General features: G+C 35.2%; 1 protein-coding gene across 1 annotated transcript in view; it reads left to right on the top strand.

The window, feature by feature from the left end:
• The window catches only part of Ralyl (RALY RNA binding protein like), a 641793-nt gene that overhangs the window by 459677 nt on the left and 154670 nt on the right, over positions 1-27446 (top strand). The gene's annotated exons all lie outside the window — the stretch shown is intronic.

Genomic DNA, 27446 nt, shown 5'->3' with positions numbered 1-27446 from the left:
CTGGCCAAAAAAAAAAAAAAAAAGAAAGAAAATCAGAGAGAGGCAGCACAGAGGTTGGAGAATATTTTCTGGTTTGGGATTTTTGTGATATGATCATGAAGAGAGCAAATGTAGGAGGGAGATTGCCACGCTTTCACTGTGTCATCCTTCAACCTTTCATGTTCTATTCACTTCTACAAGTCTGTCTTTTTAGACCCTCTCATCTCTTGTAGAATCTATCTTTGTCTTTCCATCATGAACTTTAGATATTAGATAATTATCTTCCAAAAATTGTTGATGACAAGAAATAGTAGGAGGGTTGTTTTGTGGGTATGGTTAACTGGAGATAAGAGTCTCAGAGATTTTCATTCCTGAGCTCAACCTGAATCCTCAGATTTCAGCCTCCTGAATAGCTAGGATTACAGCTGTGAGATATAAATGCCCAGCTCAATGCTTATATTCTTAAAAAGTAAGCAAAAGAGAGAATCAGTGGGAATTAGAATATTTTTCTACTAATAAATTGTATGTTGTAATATCAAGGGATAAAATATTTATTTTTAATGATGACAGAAATTTATGTTTTTCAGAAACATCTTGAACCAGAAAAAATATACCTATGACAAAATCTTTCTGACAATACAAACTAGTGATAAATATGGGAATAGAAAGCAATGATTGCTTCTGAGTGAAAATGCTTAAGGCCAGCAATATTTATTGATATTTCATCATATGAAAGAAAACTTAAAAATGAAATTACTTCAGCTTCATTCTCAGTTAGGGCTCTTTTTAAAGGAAAACTTACTGCAATGCCTAACCAGCCTTCCATACAAGATGATTTTTTATGACATTTTCAATGTACCTTCAATACATGCAATTCTAGTCTAAATTATTAGTTTGGACTGCTTTCCTTTTACTCATTTCAGATGGCATTTTTCAAGAAATAAACATGTACAGTACAAGTGGAAAAATAAAAAAATGACACTTGCTATTTCTTGATTTATTGGAGACTGAACTTTTGATTGCTGGAGCTAAGAGTTTTCAGGGTGTGAGCTTTAGAGTAAAGTTGAGTTATATAACTTTTCTGTGGAATTACCAGCCACGGAAAAAAGTCATTAGTTCTAAATTTTAAATTTTATCTATCTCCTCTGTTTTAAAAGAGAATTTTGCTTTCCACACTTTTTCAGAAGCATTGTCTACATGAGAATGAGAAATTCTTGATTACCATTACAAACCTGTCAGATTTATGGATTGCTTTCTATTTGAACAACCTCCTGTGCCCACCAGAAGACTATATTTTCAAATACAAACAACAAGAATACGATTTAATTTGAATAGAGGTCAGAAAATATGTTTGGATATATCTAGATAGTAACCTCTCCTGAATCTCTTTCTACTTTCTCATTTTCTGAGGGAAAATTAATGTTGAATATGTAATAGAGACCCCCCAAAATCATAGTAATAATTACTATTGACTGAATGCATATTAGTTGGGCCAAATCACTGTGTTGGAAAGATTTGTTTATTTAAATCTTTATTAAATATGTATTATACCTCTGATAATATGGAAAGAATGAGGAAGATGAGGATGATTTCAGCCCTTAGCTAAAATTTTATGGTCCGTATTTTCAGAATTCTCTTCTGCAGGGAACTCCCTTTATGAACATACAGTGAGAAAACTCCTGATGAATAGTTCATTGAATGGTGAAAAATACTTCCCAAAACACTTAATTCACTCAAAATACTTTGTTGATTGATTTCTTAATCTCAATTGGTTTAATTCCACATAGATAATCTTTTTTTTAAATTTTTTGTCAGTTATGGCGCTCGAACTCTGGGCCTGAGTGTTGTCCCTGAGCTCTTCAACTCAAAGCTAGTGCTCACCACTTGAGTGAACCACAGAGCCACTTCTGGTTTCTGGTGGTTAATTGGAGATAAGTCTCATGGCCTTTCCTTCCCTGTCTGGCTTTGGACTATGATCCTCAGATCTCACCCTCCTGAGTAGCTAGGATTACAGGCATGAGCCACTGGTGCACAGCTAATCAAATCTATTTTAAGTCATGTTTCAAAAACACTACATTTGCCAAGTGCTAATGCCTTCCATTTGTAATCCTAGCCATTCCAGCAGAATTGTGGTAGAAATTAGTGGAAAAGTTCCTGAGATTCTTTCTAGAATTATACATCAAAACCCAGAAGTGGAGCCTTGGCCAAAGTGAAAGAGTGCTAGCCTCCAGCAAAAAAAAACTTGAAGAACAGCATTCACACTCTGAGTTCAAGTCCCAGGACAGGTGCACATACACACACACAATGACAACAACAGCGATAACGACACTGCATTTGTTTTCTTAGTAACTCTTTTGGCAAATATTCGTATTATACACAATGGCCACTTGAGATATACAGTATCACAATAACAGAAAAAGGTGTTATATAATCAGTAAGATCACCGAAACTATTTAAACTATCACAGAGAAATAGTCTTTCTTAAAACTCTGCAGTCGTCTACAAAACTATTCTAAATATATTTAATTTTCTGGAAAACTTGTGTAATATTTGATTATTCTAAGTTTACATTAATTATCTAGCTACATCATGAGAAGGCTGTAGTGAATGAACTGGCTCAATTGTTATAGTGACTCTTATAATGCATATCATAGATTCTTGGACTCTTATTCCATTCTTTCTTCTCTCATCTGCTTTTTGCTCAGTTTGTTTACAAATGTTATCAATATGATAGCAATAATAAATTCATGTTATTAATATTTTACTGGCATAAATATAAAAGGATCAAAATGGATTAATGAACACAGAGCATTTCCTTTTTAACTCATCTCCAAATCATCACTGAATTTCTCTTTTGCTCATATTTTTCTTTCTTTAATTTTAGATTGTATATTCATATATAAAACAATTCTGAATAAATTCTTTTCTTTCATATAATATTTGACAGTATGTAATTTATTTTGAAGGCGACTTGCAATCCTGTAATCTAAAATATTAGGTTACAGAAAATAAGATACAAGTATAAATATTAAATTTTCAAAGAGACAATGATTTTAAAATGTACTACAAAGTAGTAGTAATTAAAATAACAGAATACCAAGATAAAAATTAATATACAGACTAAGGATGAAATCAAACAATAAGTTCACACATGAGGTTCTAGTACCCTAGATACTGTTTATATGGGTATTAGAACTGGGGAAGGAAGAGGAATACCAAAATCAAGAGACAAAGAACAAAAGGACAAACCATTCAAAAAGCAACACTTACAAAACCATTTGGTGTAAACCAACTGCACAACTCTTGGGGGGAGAGGGAAAGGGGGAGGGGAACAGAGGGGAAGGAGGAGGGAAGAAGAAGGGAGAATGAGAGAGGAGGTAACAAGTAGAACAAGAAATGTACTCACTGCCTTTCATATGAATCTGTAACCCTTCTGTATCACACTTTGACAATAAAGAATAAAATATGATAAACAGTAATAAGCAAAAATAAAAAGAAGTACCAGTCTATGCATTGGGCTTGAGGTGAGGTAATGCATCATGGTAGGAATTTGTTTGCTCCTTGACAGTGACAAGAAATAGAGGAAGAGAAGAAGAGGAAAGGATTAGGGCTCTCTCTCTCTCTCTCTCTCTCTCTCTCTCTCTCTCTCTCTCTCTCTCTCTCTCTTTCTCTCTCTCTCTGTATTGGAGGGCTTGAACTCAAGGTCTGGGCACTGTTCTGAGCTTCTTTTTGCTCAAGGCTAGCACTCTACCACTTGAGCCACAATGCTACTTCTGGCTTTTTCTGTGTATGTGGTACTGAGGAATCTAATAGAGGGCTTCATGCATACCGCTAAGCCACTTTTCACCAGTTCCGAGTAGCATCATTGATTGAGAATCAAACCCTTAATTCATGACCTCTGGGGAGACACTTGCTTTGGGAATCAGATTCCTCGTACCTTCAGCAATACCTTTCTGCCTTTCTCAGATTCAAAGAACTTATCTCTTCCCATTTGAGCAGCATTACCTTTTATTGTCATCTAACCCCATTCTTGATGTTCTCATATGGCTAAAAACAATAGACATTTTTTTGCAACACCTAAATTGTACTGCATATGTAGCTACAGGCATAAACCTGAGTAGTAATTACACAAAACCAATAGCATTCAATCTCATTTTCTTTGGACTGGGGTGTTTTCAGATCCTTGCCCCTGCTCAAGTGTCACCTCCTGTAGGAAGCCTTCTCTGAACCCTCCCTTTATTCCCATTGCCCAGTCTTCCTGGTCTTTCCTATAAGGCCCTGCACACATTGCTATTGCTAATTACTATTATACAGTTAGGTTTTTTCTCTCCCATATTAAGCTCTGAACTTTCCAAGGTCAGGGCTATTTCTACGATTTCTCTAGGGTAAGATGCTGTGTCCTCAGCACCATTATCACTTTGTTGTTAACATGAAAAGAGCATGGATACAGAATCAGTTAAGACTCCAGTCAGGATCAGAAAAGATGGCAATGAAGGGAAAAGCTAGATAAATATCAGTGTAGCTCATATATAAGTAATCTCAGGGAGGGTCCTAGTTAAAATTTGGGGGAACAGGATGTTAGATATAATTTTTAATGATATACTGAAAGCAGCAAATTATGTCTTTCAATCATCTTTTAAAAGTACAAAATTTTAATTATAAATGGATTCCTTTTATATTCTAGTGCATCCTTATATTAATTAATGTCAACTGAATGATGGTGAGTAAGAATTCTGTGCTCTATATTTTATTGATCTATGGAAAATTATTGATTATCACTGTTCTTATCTTAGCTATTAAACATCTTCCAACAAAAATAAATAAATAAATAAATAAATAGAAAGGAAAAAAACGTTCTGAATAAATGGAAAAGGGATCCCTTTCATTCTTGGATAGAATGTGTAGAATGAAATGCATGATTAGGGTTCCTGAAAAAAAATAGAACTAGAATGGAATCGAATTTTAGTCTTACAATGCATATCTAAAGAAAGTGGATTCAGTATATGAAAGAGATTTCCATACTTCCATAATGTATAATGGAGTACACTTTCACAATAAAATGGGAAATTGGCTAATTTACAACAATATGAATGAGCATAGAAGATGTGCTGTTAGGTGAAAGAAGTGAGGCACAAAAGTTGACTACTGAAAGATGTCACTTATATACGGATCCTAAACATATCAGACTGAGAAACAGAGCAGAATGTTAGCTCCAGAGTCTGCGAAGTAGGGGAAATATTTGTCAAAGATACAAAGTTCCAATCATTCAGAATAAATAAATTTGTGGGAATGTAATATACTGCACACTCACTGGACTTAATATTGTACTATGTACTTTAAGTTGCTAAGAGAATAGACCTTAAATGTTCTCATCATGCAATAGATGATAGTGAAGTAGTTGGCATATTGATTAAATTGATTGTGATAATTATTTCATAGAGCATGCATATTGAATACCATAGATACACAGTTTCCTTTGTAACTTACCATAATAATACTAGAAAAAAGTCTTTTTTCAGAACAAATAATTTTTTTGTTGTTTATTGTCAAAGTGATGTACAGAGAGGTTACAGTTTCATACATTAGGCCTTGGGTACATTTCTTTTTTTTTAATTACTTTTTAGTGCTGCAATGCAAAAATGAGAAGCAGTTTACAGCAATGCATCACTGGTGTTTCTAATATGTATGTGAACAGTCCATTTTTTTTCTATTTATTGTCAAAGGGATGTACAGAGAGGTTACATTTTCATATGTTAGGCCTTGGGTACATTTCTAGTTCTGTTTGTTACCTCCTCCCTCATTCCCCCCTCCCCACTCCCCCTTTTCCTCTCCCCTCATGAGTTGTTCAGTTGGTTTACACCAAATGGTTTTGCAAGTATTGCTTTTGGAATTGTTTGTCATTTTATCCTGTGTCGATTTTGATATTCCCTTTCACTTCCATAGTTCGAATACCAGTTTATACAGTTTCCAATGTACTCAGATAAGATACAGTGATAGTGTGGGTACAACCACAGAAAGGGGATACAAAAAGATCATCAACAATAGAACCTATGGTTTCACATGGCATGTTGAAAGTAATTACAACAGTTATATAAAAATAAATGTTGGAGGAGATGTGGCCAAAAGGGAACGCTACTTCATTGTTTGTGGGAATATAAACTGGTTCAGCCACTCTAGCAAGCAGTATGGAGATTCCTCAGAAGGCTAAATATAGAACTCCCCTATGACCCAGCAGCCCCACTTTTTGGCATCTACCCAAAAGAGCACAAACAAGAACACACTAAAGCCACCAGCACAACAATGTTCATCGCAGCACAATTTGTCATAGCTAAAATATGGAACCAACCCAGATGCCCCTCAGTAGACGAATGGATCAGGAGAATGTGGCACATATACACAATGGAATTTTATGCCTCTATCAGAAAGAATGACATTGCCCCATTCGTAAGGAAATCGAAGGACTTGCAAAAAGTTATACTAAGTGAAGTGAGCCAGACCCAAACAACCATGGACTCTATGGTCTCCCTCCTAGGGAATAATTAGCACTGGTTTAGGCAAGTCACAGCAGAGGATCACAAGAGCCTAATAGTGGCTTTAGTGTGTTCTTGTTAGTGATCTTTTGGGTAGATGCCCAAAAGTAGGGCCACTGGGTCATACGGGAGCTCTATGTTTGGCCTTCTGAGGAATCTCCATACCATTTTCCAGAGTGGCTGAACCAGTTTACATTCCCACCAACAATGAAGTAGGGTTCCCTTTTGGCCACATCCCCTCCAACATTTACCCTGAAAACACCAAAAGAAGGAGTAGGAGAAACCCTTGGCACAGGATGGAACTTCCTTAACAAAGACCCAGAAATGCTACAAATCAAAGAAAGGATGGACAAATGGGAATGCATCAAACTGCAGAGCTTCTGCAGGGCAAAGGACATAGCTCGCAAGATAAACTGAAAGCTCACAGATTGGGAAAAGATCTTTATCGGCCATACAGTGGACGAAGGCCTCATATCTAAAATATATGGAGACTAAAAAAATTAAATTCCTCCAAAACAAAACTGCAAAGAACCTACAGCCACCTCAACAAGTGGGCTAAAGACTTAAAAAGAGACCTTTCCTATGAGGAAATGAGTATGGCCAAGAGACATATGAAAAAAGTGCTCTACATCACTGGTCATAAAAGAAATGCAAATCAAAACAACATTGAGATTCCATCGCACCCCAGTAACAATGTCCTTTATCAAGAAAACTAACAATAACAAATAATATTTTAAATTTTTTTTTAATTTTTTAAAAAATATATATTTTTATTATCAAACTGAATTACAGAGAGGTTACAGTTTCATACATTAGGCATTGGATACATTTCTTGTACTGTTTGTTACCTTGTCCCTCATTCCCTGTCTCCCTTCCCCCCATGAGTTGTTCAGTTGTTCAGTTCATTTTCACCTAACAGTTTGTAAGTATTGCTTTTGTAGTTGTTTGTCTTTTTTTACCCTGTGTCTCTTGATTTTGGTATTCCCTTCCAATTTCCTGGTTCTAATTCCAGTATACCCGGTTTCCAATGTACTCAGATAAGATACAGAGATAGTGTAGGTACAACCACAGGAAGGTGATACAGGAATATCATCAATAATAGCGGTTACAGTTACATATGGCATGTTGAAAGTAGTTACAACTGTGATATAACAATCGTTTCCATAACATGGAGTTCATTTCACTTAGCATTATCTTATGTGTTCATAAGGGTATAGCTATTGGGATCCTGTGATCCTCTGCTGTGACTAGCCTAAACCTAGGAGGGAGACCATAGAGTCCATGGTTGTTTGGGTCTGGCTCACTTCACTTAGTATAACTTTTTCCAAGTCCTTCCATTTCCTTACAAATGGGACAATGTCATTCTTTCTGATAGAGACATAAAATTCCATTGTGTATATGTACCACATTTTCCTGATCCACTCATCTACTGAGGGGCATCTGGGTTGGTTCCAAATTCTAGCTATGACAAGTTGTGCTGCAATGAACATTGTTTTGCTGGTGGCTTTAGTGTAATTATGTTTGTGGTCTTTTGGATAGATACCCAAAAGTGGGCTGCTGGGTCATAGGGGAATTCTATGTTTAGCCTTCTGAGGAATCTCCATACTGCTTGCCAGAGTGGCTGAACCAGTTTACATTCCCACCTACAATGAAGTTGGGTTCCCTTTTGGCCACATCCCCTCCAACAGTTGTTATTGTTAGTTTTCTTGATACAGGACATTCTTACTGGGGTCCTGCTCTTCTCAAATACAAATAAGAATCAGTCCTTAAGAGCTGTAGTCAAATAATTAAATAAGTAGAACAAATTCTGGAAAATAAAAAGGAGAAAATGGGGGGCAGATTCTAAGGTTGTCTTGTGAGCAGAAAGATTTGGGAGCTAGCATCTTAGTTATTTCATATTTGTGAAGACATTTCTCACTGAAGCAGAGCTATAGAAATGTGAATGTGCAGTGAGAAAAAAATGACAGGCTTTAGATTAGTGTGATTGACAAAAATCCTTATCTTTGTAAAAATGAGTTTTAAGGTTAAAAGGAGAGGAAATCCAGCCTGTGCACACATTTTACAGTTATAATATGTTACAGGCAAGTGAAAGCAATATTTGGAGAATTTCCACATGGCTGTTTTTTTATTAAAAAGTTAAAATCATTTTCTTTAGTTTTGTGAGAGTGTGATTCGTTTGTATTGTTTGTCAAGATAGCTCCATGAGCAACCTAGATATGATAAATGGCTTGTGATAAACTATCACTGAAAGAAAGACAAAGGGACTTGTTGGGTTTTTTTTTTTTTGTCATATATAAAGTACAACTCTGTGGCTTACATAGAGGGTTATCTTTCTCCATACAGCTCTCTTGAGATTGAACCGGAACATTCTTGCCACCTCTGGCAACCCAAAGTATAGATTATGTTTTAGCTCTCTAAATCTCCTTTCTTCAAATATAATTGAACTGAACATTTTAATAAGAGTACTTTATTTTCATCAAGTAGGAAAATGAGATTGAATTGAGAACGAGATAATAATATTGAAAAATGAAGAATAAGACTGCCAAATGATTATCTGATTATATGCCTAAAGAACTAAGCCCAGCACCATTTGACTGAACAAAGATCAATTGAACAGCTCCCAAACTGTCTTCATAGTCTTGTGTGGAGGAGGTAAGGCCCATGAACTCCACAGATGACATCAGGTCTTGCTGTCCTAGATGAAAGATAAGGAAAAGAAAGCACATGAAAAAAAGCAGTGAATCTAAAATCACTGGAATGAGAAAATAAATTCCAAGCTTTCTCACATGCATAGATGGAAAAAATAACTTAAACAAGAGCAAAATATTAGCAAATCAAATGTAATTATCCGTAAAAGGGATAAAACATGATGTTCACATGGGGGGAGAGAGGTTATTGTAGAAACTCAGATCTAGTGAAACATTTAAAAATAAACCAAAATATTTCACAATAAATGAGAAGAAATCCTGCGTCACTAAGATGCAAGAACTACATCTGACCAAATTTAATATCCAATTGTGGTAAAATACTACTACTACTAATAATAATAAAAAAATAATAAAATAAAAGCTCTTGGAAAACTGGAATAGAAAAGAATGTCTTCTAATAAAAGAGAAAGCTTCTGAAGACAAAAACATGCTCAGGTGCAAAATCATATCTAGTGATGAGTAACTGACTTTTGTCCTGAAATCGAACAGAACAGGTGCCCACTTTCACCATGTTAGTTCAATATCAACTGGGAGTTCAGAGTGACTGCAGAGAATTAAAACTAACTTTATTTAAGAGTAGTTTGGTTGGAAATATAGGTAATCTTAAGCAAGTAATTTATTTCAATAAATTAGAATGAATCTATATGCCAGCAGTTCGCAATTAAGAATATACAAAATGAAGTTTTACCAAGATCTCTTGTCCAACAGTATTTTAAAAGTCCAATAATTCAGAATAATTTTACCAGAAACCTGATAACTCTTGTTCTCAAAATCTATACCTTTGAAGGTATAAGACATCAAAATATACCAATTTAACTAACTTATAGTTGAATATAGACCAAATTAAAATCCCTGTGATCTTTTAACTCAGAACTAATCAGTCTGCTCTACAACTTATTTCTGAAATACAAAGAACAACAGTATTAAAACTGCCATGAAGGAAATAAAAGACAATCTATATCAAGTAATTAAAAAGCCACTAAAATTAAAGCAATACAACAATAATGCAAGGATAAATTAATAGACCAAGGAGAAAATATAGAATCCAGAATTGATGCATGCATACAGAGCTGACTGGTGACTGTGCAGTGGAGCAGTGGATGAATGCAGTGCCTTAAAATTGTGTGGGTAAACTGAGGATCCTGATGGAAAAAAACACAAAAAATAATTCCAAGTATTTGGGTATCAAAGTATTAAAAGAATAAGTCTTCTAGAATAATGATAAGAATGCATTTTCACTGTATTAATGGATGGAAAGACTTCCTTAAAGATTGAAATAACCAGGTTGACAATTTATACCCACAAAAAGAACATATGTTTACATAAAGTTGATACACACTTATATTTGTAATTTTGTTATTTCTAATACTCCCAAACTAGAAACCCTAAAGTTGTACAATGTACAGTTGTACAATGGACAAATAAATTTAGCACATTGATAATGAAACATGTCATAATAAAAACAAAAAGACCACTAGGGAACCTACCAGTACCTTTAATTTCCGCAAAAATAATTTTGAGCAAAAGAATGCAAATATCAAGAATGAAGGGGTGGATACTATAAAAAATATAGTGGTACTTCTAAGAAGAGGGAATTCAAAAACACACTGAGGGCTGATGGAAAATAGGTGAGGAGGGTAGATGAGGAAAGGAAATGTGGATCAAATTTCAATGTGTGCATTGTGAAATGATATATTGATAATATATATAATATGCACACATGTATTACACACACTTCATAGTTATACTATGTGTACTATATGTACAGCATAGTATATAGTATCTTATATGCATATACAGAACATATAGTGCATACATACACACATATATGTCTATACATGCATATATAGAGTATAAATACATACTGCACATATACAAAGTATATATACCATATATATGTATACATATATATTATGTACATACTAATATATACTGAGGAAAAAAAGAAATTCATCATGGGAAAGACAAATGCCATAGGTATATGGTATGTTTCTGGCTCTATAAAGTTTAAAAAGAGACACATATCAGAATGAATGACATTGTCCCATTTGTAAGGAAATGGAAGGACTTGGAAAAAATTATACTGAGTGAATTGAGCCAGACCCAAAGAAACATGGACTCTATGGTCTCCCTTATTGGGAATAATTAGTACAGGTTTAGGCAAGTCATAGCAGAGCACACATAAGAGGATGCTAAGTGAAATGAACTCCATGTTATGGAAACACTTGTTATATCACAGTTGTAACTACTTTCAACGACCCATGTGTATCTGTAGCATCTATTATTGATGATGTTCTTGTATCACCTTCCTGTGGTTGTACCTACACTATCTCTGTAATCTTATCTGAGTATATTGGAAACGGTGAATACTGGTATTGGAACTAGGAAATTGAAAGGGAATACCAAAATTGAGAGACACAGGGTAAAAAAAAAAAAAGACAAACAACTACAAAAGCAATACTTGCAAAACTGTTTGGTATAAGTGAACTGAACACCTCAGTGGGGGAAAGGGAAAGGGGGAGGGGGAGGGGGGTATGAGGGACAAGGTAACAAACAGTACAAGAAATGTATCCAATGCCTAACGTATGAAACTGTAACCTCTCTGTACATCAGTTTGATAATAAAAAATTAAAAAAAAGAGATTAGGTTAAGTGGTCTAACCTTTAAAAAGGAATAAATATGAATGATTCTCAATTTTTGTGCTAGTTGCAAGCTATGTCAAGCTCTGTACTTACCAGTTATATTCTGCACTGCATGTATGCTGCATTTCAACAGAAATTTTACTTAATAACATACAAACATTTTGAGGTTTTCTATTTTAAATCACTATCTTCCTGAGGTTGCAAACTTGTCAAAGGGCTAGAAGTTGAACAGATCTCATTCATTCATGATAAACATCCTGTGTGTGCATGTCTATGTGGTTGTGTGTGTATGTGTGTGTGTGTGTGTGTGTGTGTGTGTGTGCTAGTACTCAGGCTTGAACTCAGGGCCTTGTGTTCCTCCTTAGCTTTTTCACTAAAAACTGGCACTCTACTGCTGAGCCATACCTCTACTTCTCTATTTTTGCTGGTTAGTTGGAGATGAGTGTCACAGATATTTGTGCCTGGGCTGCCTTCAAACCATGAACCTCAGATCTCAGTCTCCTGCAGCACAGGCACAAAGGCTTTTCCAGGTTTTTAACCTTCCAGAATTTTCCAAGTAAGATATTTTAAAATTTCTTGGATGTTGAATATTTAACACTTTAGTTTTCTTCTATTTTACAATAATGTCTACATTAATGTTTTGTACCTATCACATCATTATATTTTGAGAAATTCCTTTATAGATTTCTGATCTGAAGATGAGCAAACTCAGAATAACACTTTATTTACACCATTTATGTAAAGATGATTTCAGATTTTTGTGATAATGTGATGGCCCAGGACTGGCAAAAAAAAAAACTGGGATAGGATTATTGTTACTTAGAATTCACTCTTTCATAGGTTAAGAATTTGTAAAGCATATTTGCACATTGTGAATATGAATGAATATTTTAAAGCTAAACTGCACACAGTAGTTCAGTCTAAAATGTCTGAATTCCAGTCTCTACTGTTAGGAATATATCACCTTATACATAAAAGGAGAGATTGAAAATGTAATTAAGTGAAAATGTGGATATTATATTGGATTATCCCATTGGGTCAATGTACTCATAAGGATTTTGATAAATAGAGAGAGAGAGAGAGAATGGCTAAATTAAGATAAAAGAGAGATGGTGCTAGATTCAGCAATTAGATTGATTGCTTTTTGAGATGGAAGAAGTTGGGTGGAATAAGGAAGGCAGGTTGCCTTTACAATTTGGAACAGAACTACAAACAGATACTCTACTAAGTTCTATATAGAATATGCATATTAGCCCCAAAACATTGTTTAAACATTATGAAAGTAACTTTGTACCATATTAAGTCACTATGTCACTATGTATTTGGTAATTTGTTGCAGCAAGACAATAAATCTACTACATTAATTCATTTCATAAATTTTGAAGAACATCTGGTGTATATCATGCATTGGGCTTGTTCCTAGACATAGAGAAACAAATGAAAAAATTTAAAGGAGGAATTAGTTCCAGATTTATATTATGAGGACAGCATTACCCTGATACTAAAACCAAGAAGACAGGAAGATATACAGAGAGAGAGAGAGAGAGAGAGAGAGAGAGAGAGAGAGAGAGAGAGAGAGGAAGGAAGGAAGAAAGGAAGGAAGGAAAGAAGGAAGAAAGGAAGGAAGGAAAGAAGGAAGGAAGGAAGGAAGGAAGAAAGGAAGGAAGGAAGGAAGGAAGAAGAAAGAAAGATCTTCTTAATAAATTTAGGTGCAAATATTCTCAACAAATATTAGTGAAACAAATTCAAAACATAAACAATTTTACAATAGTTAAAAGAGACCAAGATGCAAGAATGGCCAACAAACATAAGTCAGTAACAGGATTCCCTATTTTAGCAAAATTAAAGAAAAAAACATATGGTTGTATTTACAGATACAGGAAAAATTGAAAAAAAATAGCATCCTTTCATGATTACAAAAAGCAAAATGTCCTCTCAACAAATTGATAACAGTAGGCATGTACCTCCACACAAGAATGGTTATATATGACAAGCTCATAACTAAAATTTTTCTTAATGGTGAAAAACTGAAAGCTTTTCCCCAAATAAGAATGAGTAATATCTTTGGGTTTTATGTAATATGTCACAAGAAATTTAATCAAAGCAATTAGGCAAAAAGAAAAAAAAATTAAAGCACAAACATGGTAGAACCCCTAACCTTGAGCAAAAAATAGCTCAGAAATAGCCGTGAACTCAAGCCCTAGTACTGGCACAAACCAAAACATTTTTAAAAAATATTTTAGGGGCTGGGGATATGACCTAGTGGCAAGAGTACTTGCCTTGTATACATGAAGCCCTGGGTTCGATTACTCGGCACCACATACATAAAAAACAGCCAGAAGTGGCGCTGTGGCTCAAGTGGCAGAGTGCTAGCCTTGAGCAAAAAGAAGCCAGGGACAGTGCTCAGGCTCTGAGTCCAAGCCCAGGACTGGCAAATAAATAAATAAAGATTCACATAGTTTTCATTTTAAATCAAATTTTAAGGTTAAGATTAAGACAATCAATGCTTTTGTTTCCTAATCTTTCTCCTTAGTATCTCGTAAAAGTATGTACCTAATAACCGCTTAATGCATAGCACAGATGCATATAACTCTATTAATCAAATTCTTATTCTTTCTTTCTTTTTTTTTTTTTTTTTGCCAGTCCTGGGTCTTGGACTCAGGGCCTGAGCACTGTTCCTGGCTTCTTTTTGCTTGAGGGTAGCACTCTACAACTTGAGCCACAGTGCCACTTCTGGCCATTTTCTTTATATGTGCTGCTGAGGAATCGAACCCAGGGCTTCATGTATATGAGGCAAACACTCTTGCCACCAGGCCATATTCCCAGCCCAATAAACTCTTATTCTTAGTGCCGTTTTCTTTTCTTTTCTTTTCTTTTTTCCCCCTCCGGGGTGGGGGGTCCTGAGGCTTGAACTCTGGTCCTGGGCTCTGTCCCTGAGCTCTTCAGGTCAAGGCTAGCACTCTTCCACAGCGCCACTTCCGGTTTTTTGGTGGTTAATTGGAGATAAGTCTCAAGGACTTTCTTGCCCGTGCTGGCTTTGAATTGTGATCTTCAGATTTTAGTCTCCTGAGTAGCTAGGATTATAGGTGTGAGCCAAGGGTGCCTGACAGGCATTAGGCTTTTTGACAGTAGTGCGGCTTGAACTCAAGCTTTTGTGCTAGCCAGGCTAACACTCTACTGCTTGAGCTTCCATCTCCTGCTCTATTTTGCTTTAGTTGTCTTTCAAATAGGGTCTCACTTTTCTTACTATTATTTTTTATTTATTTATTTATTATTATTTTTTTTTTTGGCCAGTCCTGGGCCTTGGACTCAGGGCCTGAGCACTGTCCCTGGCTTCTTCCCGCTCAAGGCTAGCACTCTGCCACTTGAGCCACAGCGCCACTTCTGGCCGTTTTCTGTATATGTGGTGCTGGGGAATCGAACCTAGGGCCTCGTGTATCCGAGGCAGGCACTCTTGCCACTAGGCTATATCCCCAGCCCTATTATTTTTAATAATTGTAAAAAGGGTTTCAATTTAACATGTCATTTTCTGAGTATAATGAGTCTTGATCTGTATCAAGACTCCTGTCATTCTCCTGATCCCTCCTGTCATTCTCCCCTTCCCATCTCTGAACTTCCACTCATCCCTGAAGTTACCTGGTTCCATTTTCATATATGCATCTAGAGTGTTATTGTATTTAGTCTGGTGTCTGTAACTAGAGCCAGCCTCGGACTGCCATTCATACTACCTATGTGTCCCTCAAAGCTAAAATAACAGGGATATACCACAACATTTGGCTTGTGTGTTGAACTGGGTTCTTAGTAACTTTTTGTCTGTGTTAGCCTTGAACTGCAATCTTTTCATCCTTTGCTTTTCAAGGAGCTTGAATTACAGCAGGCCTAAGTACAACAAGTTTATTGTTTTCAGTAATGAGCACTGTTAGGATTAAGTTTAGGATTTGTTAGCAAACAGCATAAGAATAACTTGGATCAATCTCACTTGTTGTACATGAAGTGTCTCTCAGCATTCTCCTCAACATACTCCTCAACATACTCCTCTGAACTCTTCAATGCCAGTGCTTTGGTCACAGCTGCTGTCAGCTGTGGCTTGGTTGTTTCAACACTCTTCCCATAATGCCCTTCACCCACCCACAGGGAAGAAAGCACCATTCACCATCAAGAGCTTTTTTCTTACAAGCCACCATAGCACCACAAAACTCCTTTCAGAAAACTGCTTATAAACTTACACGATATAATCACTTAGGTGCCTGCTCAGTTAATATCTGTATTCTCCACCAAAGGTCTGTCTGAATAATCTACATCCGTGTTCACCACCACATCAACCAGATGGCACAATTTCAGTGCATACAGGTGAATATATATGAACAAAATTAGATTTAATTTAATTCCAAAGAGACATTGTATGTGGAATTCTAAACCTCATAGTCTAAAAACCAGGCTGATCTGATCCAGGTGGTAACATATTATATTTATGCTACTGAAAAGAAGCACATCCTTAACCTAAGCAGATGTCAAAAGCCAAGCACAACTTTTATTCTCTCATGGAATTAAGGGCAGGGAGCTACAAGGTGAAATCTTGGTTCTTAACTGGATATATCATCTTCATACAAGCATTTCAACTGTTCCTCAAAGTTGGTCTTAGAAGTTTATATATGGAGTCATCACCTCCTCACCTGATGCATGTGTGTCCCCAGGTTGTAACTCCCCTAATGACTCTCTCAGTATTTGTTAACTACTCATAGTTAATTTTAGAAAGCTTTCCAACAAATCATTCAAAAGTACCATAAAATATGCTATTCACTGAACAAACGGGGGCAGTATTTGTTCTTCATTCCATACATTCTTTTCCTGTACCTAATTTTAAGTAGACATCTAAAACTGGTTGTTATAATGGTATGAGAATCTTGAGTTCATTTACATATTTACTGCTCACATACTGCTGTGCTGATAATCGCAAATGCAGAGTTTATTCAAATAGTTGTCTTTGAAACACATATACGAGGTCAAACAATATCCAGGTGGTTCTGATCTTTCTAGCAGACATAAAAATACACAAAATGAAAATTGGAGATGAATTTCTGAAAGATCCTGGGGCTATGTAATGCTAAATTATACCTGAAAATTCATTTTATTCAACTCAGCAGGCTGAAGTAGCTCATCAATGTGATAATTATAACCACATATGAATAGGAAAAGAATTAGGAAGGCAGGAGTGCTGGGTATGCCACAGTTGCAGATGGGCTGAAATAAACTATGTTAATATATATTTAAGAAATTTTATGCACATTTTATATTTAAAGGTTTACACATTTTAAAGTGAAAATTTCAATATCCTATTAGGAACAAAGGTATACTGAGTACGGTTAATACATAGAAACTAATACTTTTTTTAAGTTTATATCAAATCATAAGTCTAGCCTGGTACCAATATCTCATACCTATGATCCTCACCACTTGAAGGGATGAAAAGTTTGTGAGACCTACCTTCTTAACTCATATCTGAATATAGTGATCTGAACATGTCTCTTTAGGTGAGTAAGGAACATCACATTTCAGGCCGTTCTGCTCAGAAAATTGCATGAACCCCATCTCAACAGGAAAACTTTGGTGTCCCTTAACCCAGTTACAATGGGAACCATATTTAGGCAGACTGTGTTCCAGACACAAACATGTGAGTGTGAATCAGGACTCTAATTTTTTTTAAAAAGCCAGCTCAAAAGAGCATGATTGTACAGTAAGACAACAACCTAACAAGCAAGAAGCTCTGACATAAAAACTCCATTAGTTCAACAATTCTATTCCTGGGCATTTATCCCAAAGATTACAAGCCAGAATACAGTAAAGTCATGAGCATAACCATGTTTATTAAGAACAGTGAGGGTAGAATGGATAGGGAGGAATGGCTGAGAATGTTGAAAGGGGTGATATTTATAAGATGTATTCAAGAACTGCTTTGTAAATGGCAACTCCTTTGAACAACTACTTAAAGATAATAATAAAACTCCATTAATGACAAAATAATGAAGAAACAAATATTTGCATTATTCATGTGCATTTTAAGTATATATTTAAAAATGTATCATATCAATGTCAAGAACAAATATTTTCAGGATTATTTATGAACACTAATTCAGATCAGTTAAAAGATTCTGAGTGACATGGTTTGATTATCCTTTGTGTGAGGTGTCTAACTTATGAACCAGTGTAGTAGAATCAGGATGACATAGCATTCATTCCCCAAGTCCATTCATAAGTCTGCAAAAATATATCATCTCAGTAGTTTTTACATATTGATTGGTCTTTAATTCTTTTGTTACTTGAATAACATTAAAAATATGGTATGTGCACCTCTAAGATTGCTTATCTGGAATACTAGCACAGAAGTGACAGAATATGTTATGTATTGACATTCAATATAAAAAATTAATACTCTCACTTGCTTACCATTTAAAATTTATATATTCATATATATACATTAATATACATACATAGATGTATACATTTATATTTATATATAAGTATATATAGGGTTCTATTGACATTGTTTTTGTTCAGCACATGACATAGTGGTGTTATAGATTGGTTTTGGGTTTTGTAGTTTGCAAACTCTCACACTCAACCTCTGCTTCTTAGAAGCTTTGTGAGGTTGGCACTTGAGCCTTATATGTGAAATGAGAGACAATGACTTTTATCTTATTTAGCAGTTTTAAGATTAAAGTAACAGAAATACAGTCTCTGATACAAAGCACTCTTGCTTCTCATTCCATTTATCTCTTAAAAGTAATCAGCACCAAACTATTTTTAATTAAAATACCTCATTTGACCTAATTTTATGTTTATATTATTAAGCTTCTATTGTAGACCAAAAGGATGATAATGAAAAATAGATGATTGGAACCCAAATATTTTTATTATTAATTTACCTTACTGTTATTATAGGGTGATGTACAGAGGTATTACCATTACATGAGTCAGGAAATGATTATATTTCTTTCATACAGTGTCTTCTGTTCCCTCACTCTCTCCCAGTCCCTCCCTCCCATCTCCATCCATACATTGTATAGTTCACTTTTCATCAGTTTCCAGTGAGCTCCATTACGACACCTTTTCACCCTTGTTCCCTTGAGTTCTGTATCCTACCCTCAACTCTTCCAAAGATGTACACTTGAATACACAATGGAATTTTCCACAGCCATGAGAAAGAATCCAATAAAGTCATTTGCAAGGAAAAGGTAGAACTAGAACAAACCATGTTAAGTGGGGTAAGCCAAGCTCAGAGAGACAAATGACACATCTTCTCTAAGATATGAGGAAATTAGATGTAAAATGCACTGGGGGATATGATAAATTATGCATGAACCCAACTATTGTACAGCAGGTAATGTAAAGAACCATACAATAAGGTATAGCATACTATAGCACATAGTTTTATAGTGTCAAGTATTTATTACCTAACTTACAGCTTTAAGAACTTTAAGTGACTTACTGCTTATTCAGGCTCCACTATTACATATATAAACAAAGTCATTTCATATTTGATGGTCTTCATATTGTTCCTTTCTATTCAGTCCATGAGAGCTTTTTTCTACACTCACTGCAGATACCAAAATGTGTTCATAATCATGTACCTTACATAAAATGTTATATAACCACAATAATCTTTTTATATATTTCATATCATTTCCATATTCATTATAATACCTGTAAAATGTTGTATAAAATTGGGCATCATTCAACAAATAACCAAAGTGTGTTCATTCTTAGTATAAATACAATTATCTTCAAATATATTTGATCTACAATTGGTTCAACCTAAGATGCAGATCCTACATATGTGAAATGAAGACTGCTGATTGCACATGAAACAGCAGAGGGGGAAATTATAATCGAGTCGAAAGATGAAGCCAGATGCTCTAGTTTAGCATCGAGAAACAAGAAATTCAAGACAAGTTTGAGGGAAGAAATTGACTAAGAGTGATCCAGAATTTTTTTTAAACTCAAAGAAATGATTGTTTTCTGTAATAGCTATTTAGCCACTTATGTGTCCATAGGGGCTTATTATTTTGTACCATCCTCTGTGCCCTATGCCATTTGCTGGTCATCACCATTGTCCTAGATATTTTGGGTTTTGCTAAGAATTTTCTCTAGTCACAGTCTGACAACTGAAACATGACTCATCTTCCAAATGTGATAGGGCACTATTTTACTAAGGCACCATTTTTGTGACCTCTAAGATTGATGTTAATAGATAGGTAATATCTAGATAGATGGATAGACAGGCAGACAGATAGATGGATGGATAGATAAAATTCATGGTACTACATGCATATATCCTTAAGCAAATGTGCATACATAGACAATAGAATGACAGTGTTTACATCTTGCTTGGCAAATTCTATTACAATGAATGTCTTCACATAATTTTAATAATCATATCAATTAATATGATTGCAATGGTTATTTAATGTCTAACCATGATTCTCTGTGAATTCAGTACAATTTCTTTTTTTTTCTTTTTTTGGCCAGTCCTGGTCCTTGGACTCAGGGCCTGAGCACTGTCCCTGGCTTCTTTTTGCTCAAGGCTAGCACTCTGTCACTTGAGCCACAGCGCCACTTCTGGCTGTTTTCTGTATATGTGGTGCTGGGGAATCGAACCCAGGGCCTCGTGTATACGAGGCAAGCTCTCTTGCCACTAGGCCATATCCCCAGCCCAGTACAATTTCTTTATCTCAGAAGAATAACCCCAAAGTTGTGATGTTCTGAGGAAGTATTCTACACAAATATCTCCACAACCTATCTCCACAGAATTTCCTCCATCATGCTTATGTACTCCAGCTGAACAATGATAATAAAACATCACAGAGTGACTTTGAAACAAGAGAAATTTATTTTTCAGGGTTCTGAGGCGGAAAAGTCCAAGATCACGGTCATAGCATTTCAGTTCTATTTGTTCGGTCCATGTAAGTTCATTTCTTATGCTGTCCTCACATGTTAGAAAGGGCAAGGAATTTCTCTGGGTCTTTTTAATAAGGGCACTAATCCTATTTGTGAGGCTTCTGCTTTTGTGACCTCATCCCTTTTCACAAAAGCTCCATATCCAAACGCCATCACATTGGGCATGAGGGTGGACACATTAATTCTTAAGAATCATTCATCTGCCATAGACCTAGAAATACACACTTTTAATACTATCTTGCATTTATATGTCATTGTGGGTAATCTGGCTAGTATCTCAAAGGAACTTTGGAGTCTTTTTCTAAATCTAGCATTATTTGGATGTGTTACAAGTGTTTTAAATACATTTTAATTATTTAATTATTATATAATTAATTATTATTATTAATTATTTAATTATTATTCTTATTTCTTACTATTTGGTTAAAATGGTTTTAACCAAATTAACTATTTGGTCTCATATAAAAGCTGTAATAAAGAAGATTAAATTCAATTACTCTTAAAACACTACAAATGAATTCCAAGTGAAAATAAGACAATCAAAAAGATAAAACTAAGTCTAGATAATCAAATATAAGCTAAGAGAAAAAGAGATGAAACTCAGGTAACATTAAATGGAAGGCATACAAATGGAAGGAAACAACAAAGCAAGAGTGCTCCCAAGCCTCTATCCCTAAGGAGATTTAGTGAAAATAAGATCAATTGTAACAAGAGTTATGAAAGAGAAAGATTTAAGCTTTGTTTAATATTTGAATTAAATATTTCAAAACCTTAATGATTTCAAAGACTTCTTTGATATTAAAGTACAAGAAGCTGGAAAAAGTCTTAAAAAATGAATAAAGACTTTTAACAAAATCCAATTACACTTTAAAACAACAGGAAATGATTTTTCAGGTATGTTCAAAAAATTAATGGACAAAACTAAGGAGTACAGGATTGTTTTGCTTTCCAATATCACTTTCAACAACACTCAAGGATTTTTTTAAGTTTTATTCTAGAATTCATTATTTTCTCCTGAATCTTGAGCTTTTCATAACAAATTGAAACCAAATTTTAGGAACCTTCTGTTTCCTGTGATTTAAAAGATAACAATAAGATATAAGGCAAGGGGCTGGGGATATGGCCTAGTGGCAAGAGTGCTTGCCTCATATACATGAGTCCCTGGGTTCAATTCCCCAGCACCACATGTACAGAAAATGGCCAGAAGTGGCGCTGTGGCTCAAGTGGCAGAGTGCTAGCCTTGAGCAAAAAGAAGCCAGGGACAGTGCTCAGGCCCTGAGTCCAAGCCCCAGGACTGGCCAAAAAAAAAAAAGATGTAAGGCAAATAAATGAAGTAAAATGAAATTCTAGATAAAATGACAAGAAAATGTTAATACGCTAACTACTGGATACTTTTAATTTATTTTTACTTTGATTATCTATGAATAAAAGAGCACTTAATCTTGGGTGATCAGATGTGGGGCTAGTTCAAGGGCATCTGACAAGATGGTAACTTGCTCTAAATATGTGTAGACCGTGTAAATATGTATATATATATATATATATATATATATATATATATTTACTGCTGAAAAATGTGTTGTTGATTTGTGCTGGGGTTGAAAATTAGTTATTATCCCTGGATAGATCTAAAGTTCATGCCAAAGGTAATAAGAACTGCAATAGCAAGATGTTCCAATAAAGAAGGAAGAACTGGTGGACTGCAGGAGAAAAGGCAATGATATCACAGAGGTAGCTGGCTTAATAACAATGAGGAAAGAAAAATGAGGGAGGGTGCAACAAATAAGACAAGAAATGTACTCACTACCTTATTATGTAACTGTACCCCTCTTTACATCACCTTGTCAATAAAATTTAATTGACAATAAATAAATAAATAAAAGAATCATTGAATTGCAGATTTATAAATTGTGAAGACAATGTAAATAAAATGGTTTGAAAAGAGGAAAAAAGTAACAATGAGGAAAAACAAGAGAATATTCTCACCTGGAAAGATAACCATGAGAGAAAGCAAAAATTAATGGGGAATAATAGTCAAAATCTCTACAAAAAAGAAGACCAAAGAAAAGTTGATGTATGGGGGAATGAGGGACGAGGTAACAAACAGTACAAGAAATGTATCCAATGCCTAGTGTATGAAACTGTAACCTCCCTGTAATTCAGTTTGATAATAAATACTTAAAAGAAAAAAAGAAAAAAAAGAAAAATTGATGTATGATCTAAGAAAATGGCATTCAAGACAGTGTGTTTCAAAAAAGGCTAACCTAATTCCACATTATCAATGCATAATTATTTGAAAAAGAACAATTGTGTACTGTAAAGTTTTATAGGATCATCTCATTGAACCATGAAAATGCTAATTCACCCATCATAATCTAAGGGATTTCTATGGGACAATTGTGAAATCACACCACTTCAAATTGCTTACAGCTCACTTTATTAAAATATGTCAAAGCTAAAAAAATAAAAATAAAAAAGGCTATCTTGAGAGAAACCTCAATTTAAGTGCCTATTGGAATACCTGATACAAGTTACTGCCACTGGGTAACTTCTAACAGCCATCTGCTGTGTACCAGATGACTGTCTATATATGCTACACTATTCTTACTTTAATATTTAATAATTCCCTGGCATGCAGGCATCACAAGAGTACAAGCTTAGTATTTCCACAAACTCTACACAATGTGTAGATGACATTTTTAGAAGTTTTCAAGAAGTCTTGTCAAATCCTGTGTCCTGATACAATTTCTAGAATTCCTTGTGTTGATAGAATTTCTAGAACACATACTATAATCACATATTTTAACTAAAAAAAAAAGGCATTAATGGCAGATCTCTAGATTGGCTAATAATTTGATATTCTTGGTGTTCTGGGAAACTATATTTGAGGATTTATTCGAAAGAAGGAAGAGGGCTGGGGACAAGGGAATGAATGAAAGATAAGAACATCCACAAGAAGGAAGTTCATATTATTCCTTCAAAGCTCAAACAGTATTAGTTTCCCAACTAAATCAGTTCTGCTTCTAAACTTTAGTGGCCTAGCCAGCAAACCAAACACTCTTCAGTTAATTGCATCCTAACATACTAGACGATAGTTTCTCATCATTATTACTATGGAAGCAAGTCCTTTGGTCTCATCTCCTGTTTCCTACATAGCTTCTGAAAGTATCATTTTATCCTCACATGAATTGCTGTTTCAATGACTTTCCTAAAGATCAAACAGATTTGAAGCAGGGTACTGCACATCTTGCTGTGTTTCTGACTTTAGTCTGAACACTTAACCTCTTAGCCTCACTTTACTAAACATAAAATAATTATTACAACAACATCCTATCCAATAATAATAATAACAAAAACAACATATGCAGTGGGGTCATTTTAGTGTTCACTGACATACTGCATACAGAACTTGCAATAATCCAGTACCTAATGAGCATATCTTGATGTTGATGGTGGCTCTGACTAAAACCACATAGCATTACATCTCTGTAAAGAGCTCCAGCAAAAATCATTTGTCTGACTTCTGTGCATTACTGGACTCACTGTAGGGCCCACTTCACACCTTTCCCCTAGGAGCAGACTAGTGCACTGCCATTTAATTCACCCTATACATATTGGCTTAATGCCCAACAAGACAAGTCCTTGCCCACTACCTGTCTCTGTCCTTATTCAGCTAGAGTTGCTTCTTTCCAAATTTAGGGAGAGTTATGCCTAAATAACAATTGTGTGAGGAGTGTGAGATACTTTATGTTTAGCATGGTGATGGACACACACACATTCACACATTTTCTCTCTTTCCCCCCTCCTTACCTTCCTCCCTCCTTCCCCCCTCCCGGTCTCTTATCAAAGTTTAATTCTGTTACTATTAACATCTAGAACATCTTATTTCTAAATTATTTGCACTCATCAAACAAAAGATATTAATATAATTATTTAACTTCAGATGAGAACACATTCATCTCAACTTGTCAAAATTCACTTGTTTGGAATTTTAAGTATAGAAAGTAAAGATTGAATTGAAGGGAAACGCAATTGTAAGAAGAGCATAGAGAGATATTTTGTAACTGAAGAAGGTTTCTTTTGGCCTCTGACTTTAGAGGCAGAAAGCTGATTTTAAAGACAAAATGATGTTAATCCATTTAGGATTCCTGTAAAAGTAAGAAAGAAGAAGCTGGAATCCTCCCTTCAAGGGTTCCTTCTGTTCCTGAAGCCCACATTCTTGCTTCATCTCTTCTGTTGGGAAGTTTCCCAGGTTTCACTTTTATGAAGGCCTGTCATCCTCCTGTGTTCCTGCCTTTTCCCCACCTGCCCGGTACTGCAGTGGGTGTTCACCAGCTTGGCTTTATTCACGAGATTTGTCTAAGGGTCCCAATTTTGGTGGCCTTAAGACCACCAGGACTCAAATCATTAGGCTCAGATAGACAGATGGATAGAAAGATGGATGGATGAAGATAGAGATGGATAGATAGACAGACAGACAGACAGATAGATAGATAGATAGATAGATAGATAGATAGATAGATAGATAGATAGATAGATAGATAGATAAGGAACAGATGTTCACTAGACCCTGAGGTGAGAAAGACAGCATAAGAAAAAACTGATAGATAAAAATCACCATATAAATGTCAGAAAGTCAACCCCAGTAAAATGTTTGCAGGACAGAGGTTGACAAATGAATACAAATCAGATTATTCGTATTATTATGTATCTGTACAACACGTGTGTGTATAAAAGAGAACTAATGTAGTAGCAAGAGAAAACTTGTGTCACAAAATTGTCATATTACTACCTCCTAATTATAAATATCATATTTGTTTATACCATATATATCACATGTCAGAGAAATTACCTTCTTTTATTGATTGTAACAATTTTATCGTACTGTTGCTTTCTAATATTCTGTCTTTTGCAGTAAATATCTTTTGTAATTGAGACATTACTTACTGGATTTGCCTCAATTTCAGTGAGTTTAAAATGTATTTCAGCACCTGTAACTTTATGTAATTTCATTCGAGTCACAGAACTCATACAAATGATATGAGATGACAAGTACTTTAATTAACTAGGAAAGTAAATTTAATCAATAAACATACATTTTGTTATTGTATAAATTTATTGAAAACTAATGTATGACTATATGGATTTCATAGTTTAAATCTGTTTATTAAAATTCATATATTCTTCAGAGCTAGGCTCCAGTGGCTTATGCCTGTAGTCTTAGCTACTCAGAAGGCTGAGGATCAGGGTTCAAAGCCAGTTCAGGCAGAGAAGTCCCTGTGGGACTCTTCTCTCCAATTAACCATTCAAAAAACTGAAAGTGGCACTATGGCTCAGGTAGTAAAGTATTAACCTTGAACAGAGAGAGGCTCAGGGACAGCTCCCACCCTGAATTCAATCCCCACAACCACCATCAACAACAATTAAACTTATATATTCTTCAAGTATTTCTTGAGGTCTTACTCTGCGCCAGGCACAAATCTCACTATCTCTAAAGAAAGCAAAGTACTCTTCTGAGAAGACAACAGTAACAACAAGTAAATATAAACTACATCAGGTGATCATTAAATTCTATGGAAAAAAATCAAGTAAAAATGTTGTGAGCTGTGAGGTATACTTTCTGTAGGTCAAAAAAAAACTTATTATTTAACTTGGGTGGGGGGGGGAAATGGGGACAAAGAATTGGAGGGAGGAAGTCATGCAGTCATAATTTTTAGTAGACACTGTAGAAGATGAACTACTTAACAACTGGGCAGGGACAAGAGAGGGAAACTGCAGGGAAATGAAGGAGTGACATTGTCCAAAAAGAATTGCACACATTACCTGACTTATAAAAATGGGAACTCCTCCACACAACACCTTAATAATAACAATAAAATTACATATTAAAAAGTTATGCCTTAGATGGAAAATAATCTTTCTCCTCAGAAGAGTCTTAAAAATAGTATTCTTGGCCATCAATAGATAACCTGTTTGGTTCCCCCGCCCCAAATAATTTTAACAATTGAAAATGTTCACTTATGCTTCTTCAGAAGGAGATGAAACTTACAGTATAATCAGGCATTTCTTAACTGGTGTGTGTGTCCACACACAAGTGTGTGTATTTTAAATAAAAACTGGATTCCAGACATTCTACTTATTGGAGGAGAAGGAATTAAAACCTTACAACTTTGAGGTTTACTGGAAGGGTAGTTGCTCTGAGCTTCCTCTGGGGGTGAGGAATTACTAAGAGGAAAACACAATGTGCAGGCAGCAACAACTTGCCCCTGTACACTAGAGGAGACAGAGTGAAATATATTCAAGTTAGAATATACCCCATATTGGCAAGAAAAGGTGTAGTACCTAACACACAGTAGGCACTCAGTCAGCATGAGAACCTATGTGCTGCCTCTATGTCAGGTCCTAAGATCTCAAATGTGAAAACATGTCATTTTTGCTTTCCCGAGAAGTGCAGATTATTTGAAGACAAAGACAAAACTAAAAATGATCATTACTTCAATCATTACATATGCAATGGACATAAGGGACTCTGAAAATCAAGCAGAATTTCAGAGTGAAATTTACAAATTTTAACACTGAAGAGTAGCTCTAAGATATACAGGGTATACAGGTTTTCATATTTGTAAATGCTA

Source organism: Perognathus longimembris, chromosome 12, assembly GCF_023159225.1.
Source record: "Perognathus longimembris pacificus isolate PPM17 chromosome 12, ASM2315922v1, whole genome shotgun sequence".
Taxonomy (NCBI): Eukaryota; Metazoa; Chordata; class Mammalia; order Rodentia; family Heteromyidae; genus Perognathus; species Perognathus longimembris.
Note: the sequence above shows the minus strand (reverse complement) of the source record. Positions and strands in the feature narration are given on the sequence as shown.